The 7,500-nt window shown below is 25.2% G+C and overlaps 2 non-coding genes across 2 annotated transcripts; both read right to left on the reverse strand.

The window, feature by feature from the left end:
- Positions 1-3,887: 3,887 nt before the first annotated feature.
- LOC145848280 (5S ribosomal RNA) lies at positions 3,888-4,006 on the reverse strand. The gene has a single exon (XR_014371849.1). It is a non-coding gene; the product is annotated as a 5S ribosomal RNA (ribosomal RNA).
- A 2,855-nt stretch (positions 4,007-6,861) lies between these two features.
- Positions 6,862-6,980, reverse strand: LOC145848292 (5S ribosomal RNA). The gene has a single exon (XR_014371860.1). It is a non-coding gene; the product is annotated as a 5S ribosomal RNA (ribosomal RNA).
- Between the last annotated feature and the right edge of the window lie 520 nt (positions 6,981-7,500).

Genomic DNA, 7,500 nt, shown 5'->3' on the forward strand with positions numbered 1-7,500 from the left:
TCTTTGAGACAAGCATATGACTACTGGCAGGATCAACCAGATAACTATCCGAGGGCGTTTAAACCCGTTGCTCGACTGAGCGTTTTTACTGTATAAATACAGACCTTTTCTATCACTCGGCTTAAAAGCCTTGCGAACGTTACTGAAAGTCGGCGCCGGCCTTTTGCTGTTTAAAGCGCCAGCCCGCGTCGACTGCAGCATGCAGCTATACAACTGACTGTTCTTTCTCCCGACCAACCGTTTGCCTTCTGCCGGTTAACTCGTCAGCAGCAACACGCCATCTGTCTGCTGCAGTTACCCGCCTCGAGCCGTGCCTGCCTGCGTCGGCTACTCGTCTCGACGACTTCGCAAAGCTATAAGCCTACCGCCGCTGGACGCTTGTAGTTTTTCATACGCTGCTCCAATGCGTTTACATAGCACGTTCGCCGCCGCTGCAATAGCCGCGCCTCGGGTGCTAAACAGTAATGCTTTAAGCCCGCTTTCTCGTCAAGTCGACCGAACGCACAAACACGTCTCTCTCACTAGTGTAAAGTAATGCATACGTGTATGATGCTCAAATGTTGCTGTTGAACTTTTTTTGCCGATTTTTTCCGATTTTTTTCAATTTCTTTGTTTCTTTTCGATTATTTTAATGTTTTAAGCTTATTTATGCTACGTTTAAATGTTTTAATACTTTTTTATACTTTATTTAATATGTTTAAAAGAAATAAATAAAAAAAAATATGTATAAACTACTTTTTTTAATGTTTTAAATATATATATATTTATTATAAATAAACTTTATTTGTATTATTTTTTATTTAAGCGTACTTTTTAAATCTTTATATTTGTTTTATCGTTTTAAGCACATTGCGATAAATATAATAAACAAAAAATTGAATAAAAATAATAATAATAAAAAAAAAAAAAAAAAAACATAAGCTTATTTTATATTTTTATTTTATTTTTATTTAAACTTACTTTTCAAACCTTAATACTCGTTTTATTTTTTTAAGCAGATTGCGATAAATATAATAAACAAACAATTAAATGAAAATAAAATAAAAAAATCAAACATAAGCTTATTTTATATGTTACATTTTATCTTTATTTAAACTTACTTTTTAAACCTTTATAGTTGTTTTATTTTTTAAGCACATCGCGATAGATATAATAAACAAACAATGAAATAAAAATAATAATAATAATAATAATAATAATAATAAAAAATCATAAGCTTATTTTGTATGTTTCATTTTATTTTATTTAAAACTTACAATTTAAACCTTTGTATTTGTTCTATTCTTTTAAGCACATCGCGATAAATATAATAAGCAAACAATTTAATAAAAGTAAAATAAAAAAATCAAACATAAGCTTATTTTATATGTTTCATTTTATCTTTATTTAAACTTACTTTTTAAACCTTTATAGTTGTTTTATTTTTTAAGCACATCGCGATAGATATAATAAACAAACAATGAAATAAAAATAATAATAATAATAATAATAATAATAAAAAATCATAAGCTTATTTTGTATGTTTCATTTTATTTTTATTTAAACTTACTTTTTTAACCTTTATAGTTGTTTTATTTTTTAAGCACATGGCGATAGATATAATAAACAAACAATAAAATAAAAATAATAATAATAATAATAATAATAATAAAAAATCATAAGCTTATTTTGTATGTTTCATTTTATTTTTATTTAAACTTACTTTTTTAACCTTTATAGTTGTTTTATTTTTTAAGCACATGGCGATAAATATAATAAGCAAACAATTAAATAAAAATAATAACAAATAAATAAAACAATACGGCTAAACTATAAAAAGAAAACTAAATAACTGATAAATACTTGTAAAACATTATTTGAAAAATGTATTTTGAAACACAACACGATTGATTTATAAATAATAATATATTTTTAATTTGTGTAGTTCATTTAAAGTAGTCTCCCTTTTTGCTTCTGGTTTTATTAGAGTTATATATAACAATAAATGGTGTAGTTTATTTAAAGTAGTCTCCCTTTTTGCTTCTGGTTTAATTAAAATTATATAACACATACTATAGTAAGTTAAATAAACTATAGTAACTTTATAAAACTACTTTACAAAATACATTTGTATAATTTAATAACTTTAAAATAACTATCAAGAATAAAATAGAATAGCTTTAAGTTTAGTATACAATTGGTATGTAAATTGTGTAGTTTATTGAAAGTAGTCTCCTTATTTGCTTCTGGTTTTACTTGAGTTACATAACGTTAAATAAACATACTTAATAAACGTAACCATCAATACTGTCATTTTAATAAAACTAAGTACAAATACATTGAATTAACATAGAACTTTAAAAAGCCTTCGCTAGTATCTGTTGGTAACAGTAAATAACCTATTATGACTCACAATACAGGAGTGCGAAATTTATTTTTCATTTGATTTTTCAGGTATTTATTTATTTGTGGAAATAAACTTTTTTATTACATTAGAAACTAATTGAATTTTTCCTATAACTATACCTATTATTATATTTAGTATGCTTAAAAGTAATAAAATGACACGTCGCGATTATATAATAAACAAACAATCAAACAAACAAAGAAAAAAAAAAAAAAAAAAACTATTTTTTTAAACTTATATTTCAACTATATGTCTTATTTTATTTTCATTTAAACTTACTTTAAACCTCTGTATTTGTTATATATATATTTCAACACAATACGATTAAACTATAAGACAAACAACAAAATAAAATAATCACATTAATAAATACACTAAGCAAATAGCTAGAATAAATATAAATAGTTCAATATATACAATATATTTCTTCCATTTTTAAGTTACTTGTTAAACATATTTATTTAAAAATGTTTCTTTAGAATATAAAACTAACAGTTCTACAAATAAAGAAATTAAAAAGCCAATACACATAACACTAACTTTTCATAAATTAGATATGCAAATATGAACAAAATAGTAACTAAATTCTAAAGCTTTTGTAAACTGTGAACTTATAAACTTATAATAATAATTGCATATTCACCATTCACAATAGCTTTTTATTTAGTACACAACTGGTCTGTAAATTGTGTAGTTTATTGAAAGTATAATCCCGTTTTGCTTCTGGTTTAAATAAAGTTATACAACACATACTAAAGTAAATTAAATAAAGTAATTCACTACTATCGTATTAAATAAAACCAATTTACAAAATACATTAATTTAAATTAAAGTGAACTTTGAACTTATAATAATAATTGCATATTCACTATTCAGAATTTCTTTAAATTTAGTACACAACTGGTCTGTAAATTGTGTTGGTTCTATTCAAGTACTCTCCTTGTTTGTTTTGTTTTAGTTGTATTTATTTTTAGATACTAGCACATTCAATACACATAATAAAGTAAACCAAATAAACTCTATTAATTTAAACTAAGTACAAATACATTAAGTTAATACAAAACTTTAAAAAGCTTTTGCTAGTATCTGTTGGTAACAGTAAATAACTTATTATGACTCACAATACAAAAGTGCAAAATTTATTTTCGTTTGATTTTTCAAGTAGCCACGCTTTTATTTGTTTTTGGACAAAAAGACTTTAAAGTTTTAGTATAAAAGACTAGTTGTATTAATTTTAACTCAGAAAATTGTACTCTACAAGATGGTGCCATTATTTTTTCGATATCTCAAACTGGTCAAACCACTTTTTTAGCGCTCTAATTGGTTTAAACAGCAAATAAGCAAACAGCAAATAACGTTATCTGATTGGCTAAGGTTTTTGTTTGCTAATAACTAGAATTTTCTTTTCTTTTAAGCGTTAAAGAAATGTAAATAAACGAGTAATAAGTATAAATAGGTCAGAAAGAAAAATAGTACAAAAAAGATGAATTCAAAAAGCAAAGGCCTACGGCACGTGGTATTCCCAAGCGGTCACCCATCTAAGTACTAACCACGCCCGACACTGCTTAACTTCCCAGATCGGACGAGATGGGGTGTACTCAGTGTGGTATGGTCGTAGGCGTTTGAAGGCGTTTACAAGCCTTTATAAACCCTTCGGTTTATTTAAAAAACCTATTTGCACTTGATTTACAATCAATTTGATATTTTAAAATTATTCCTTATAAAATTTTAACCTGAATTAACTTTTTTTTTGTTTTTTTAATCAACAGTTACTCCCAAACTGTACTAAAACTGTATTGTAACTGTACAAAAGTGTTTGTTTAAATAATTGTTATCTATAAATTACCTAAGACCAGGAAAAGTAGAAGTAAAGTTTATTGAATTATTAAATAAATAAAATAAAATCGTAAAATAAAATAATACAATATGTTTACAATTTGTCATTGATCTATCCATTTATGTTATTGCATTACAAATACAAACATTGCATACATTCAAGAGTATTATTCATCAATCTTTTCAATATAATAAGTTTTAAATTTATATTTATTTTTAAATAATTCCTGACATTTTAGATTACCTGAGATTTTTTTTTAATTAAATTAATTTTAGTAATTAAATACTTGACGTTCTATTTTGTTTAATTTGATAACTCAACCATGTTTATTTTTTTTACTAATTTAAAAGAACTATTAAACTAAAAGACATTACATACAGCTTCTAAAAGTTTTAAACACCTTAAAAAATATTATTATTTTAAAGATATATTAAAGAACTAAACAGATATTACTCCTAAAAAATCTTGTTAATAATATATAAAAAGTACTCAAAGTCAGACTCGGAAATATATATACTGTTGTATATCTTACTTGAAGTTCACTGTAATTGACACTGTATAACAAAATTATAAAAATCAACCTATTTATATAGCAAAATATTTCTTTATCTTTGTCGTGGCGCGGTGGGTCAGTGGTCTTATCAGCTGACTCATAAGCAGAAGGTTGTAAGATCGAATCCCGCTAGTCGTCACGAAACACCACTATCGTTCAATGTTCGGGCTTCAAATTCTTTGAGATTATACTGTACTATTTATCTATCTAACTAATCTATCTAACAAATGTTGTTCAATCTAGGTTGTGGGTACTTGGGTCGAGTAATGCCTTTGACTTACAATCTGTTGTGGATTGACAATATTCCTCTATCTATCATTAAACAAATCTATCTAATAAATGTTGTTCAATCTAGGTTGTGGGTACTTGGGTCGAGTAATGCCTTTGACCTACAATCTGTTGTTGATTGTCAACATTCCTCTATCTATCAATAATGATTATATTCAATAATAAATGTTGATTAATTCAGTTGTAAGAAAACCAGTGCGCTGGTTAGGTTGGGTAAGGCCTTCGACTTACAATCTTGGGGATTATCAACGTTCATCACAAGTACAGTAACGATCTCATTGAATTTCCAGTTGGAACATAGGATTGTAGTGGTGGCCTACTTTGTAGGTTTTTTGCCTAGTTTGTTTTTTGCCTAGTAGTGTTTGCCTAGTTTGACAAACTATAGTATATATATTGTATAACTTTACTTGTATTATTTTTTATTTAAATTACTACTTATTATTAAAGAATTAAATTTTTTTAGAAAAAAAAACTATGTATTTTAACTAATGCTTATATTATATGTTTTGTTTTATTTTTATTCAAACTTACTTTAAACCTCTGTATTTTTTATACAATACGATTAAACTATATAACAGAAAAATAATTAAATAATCAAACTATTGAATAAGCAGTTAATTAGTGTGTTTTTTTATGCTTCTTTCATTTTTAACTTACTTGTTAACCATATTTCTTTTATTAAAGTATAAAACTAACAGTTACTAAAATAAAATAATCATAAAGTCAATACACAAAACACTAACTTTTTATAATTTAAATATGCAAACATGAATATAGTTATGAATCTATTATTTATTCAAATAGAATTATTCAAAGCTTATAATTATAAAGCTTTTGTATAATGTTTCAATTACAGTGAACTTTAAGTAAGATAAGTTTTTTTTTTTGTAATAACTACAAAATTGGTATTTTAGTTTATTATTAGTAACTAAATACTTATATTTATTATATTTAAAAAAAAACATCTATACTAACTCTAATTTCAAAGCATATTAAATACAAATTTTACCAACTAAATATTTATTTTTATTTTAATTATTATAACTTTCAAACATAAGCTTGTATACCTTATATACCTATATACCTCATATAGTAGGCTTGACATAACATAACATTATTTAATTCTTTTTGTTTGAAATAAACTCATTTAGTTATTAGTAAATTACAACATAAATGTTTATAACAATATAACTAAGATTTAGCTTTTGAGTTAGTAAACTTTGATAGTTTTCTTTTAATAGTTTAATAATCTTTATTTAAGTTCAAGCAAAATTGCTATATATTTAATACACATACAAAAGTAAACTAAGTAAACGTAATTCAATAGTTTCTATTAAGTAAAAGTAATTACAAATACATTAAGTTAATACAAAACTTTAAAAAGCTTTTGCTAGTATCTGTTGGTAACAGTAAATAACTTATTATGACTCACAATACAAAAGTGCAAAATTTATTTTCGTTTGATTTTTCAAGTAGCCACGCTTTTATTTGTTTTTGGACAAAAAAACTTTTAAGTTTTAGTATAAAAGACTAATTGTATTAATTTTAACTCAGAAAATTGTACTCTACAAGATGGTGCCATTATTTTTTCGATATCTCAAACTGGTCAAACCACTTTTTTAGCGCTCTAATTGGTTTAAACAGCAAATAACGTTATCTGATTGGCTTACGTTTTTATTTGCTAATAACTAGAATTTACTTTTCTTTTAAGCGTTAAAGAAATGTAAATAAACGAGTAATAAGTATAAATAGGTCAGAAAGAAAAATAGTACAAAAAAGATGAATTCAAAAAGCAAAAGCCTACGGCACGTGGTATTCCCAAGCGGTCACCCATCTAAGTACTAACCACGCCCGACACTGCTTAACTTCCCAGATCGGACGAGATGGGGTGTGCTCAGTGTGGTATGGTCGTAGGCGTTTGAAAGCGTTTACAAGCCTTTATAAACCCTTCGGTTTGTTTAAAAAACCTATTTGCACTTGATTTACAATCAATTTGATATTTTAAAATTAATCCTTATAAAATTTTAACTTGATGTAAGTATTTTTTTTATTAAAACCTTTTTTTTTGGTGTTTTAATTACAATTACTCCCTGTAACTTTATTTAAGACTTTGTTTAAAAGATTGTTAACTATATTCTATATTAAATACTATGATTAGAAGTAAAGTTTATTAAGTGATTAAACTAAATAAAAAACAATGTTAAAATAAACATGTTGTGTTTAGTTTGTTTTACTATTTCTCATTGTTCTATTTATAGATGGTTTTGTTTTACTTCAAGAATATTTATAGTTAGTTTCTAAAGAATATCTCATACTACATCAGATTTTACGATTAACTTAATTTTAGGTAATAAAATATTTGACGTTTAATTTAATAACTCATCTATGTTTATGTTATAAAATAATAGTATCTAATACACATACATTATAATATAA

The sequence above is a fragment of the Thalia democratica genome, unplaced genomic scaffold (genome assembly GCF_965202585.1).
Source record: "Thalia democratica unplaced genomic scaffold, ktThaDemo2.hap1.1 HAP1_SCAFFOLD_1323, whole genome shotgun sequence".
NCBI classification, from domain to species: Eukaryota; Metazoa; Chordata; class Thaliacea; order Salpida; family Salpidae; genus Thalia; species Thalia democratica.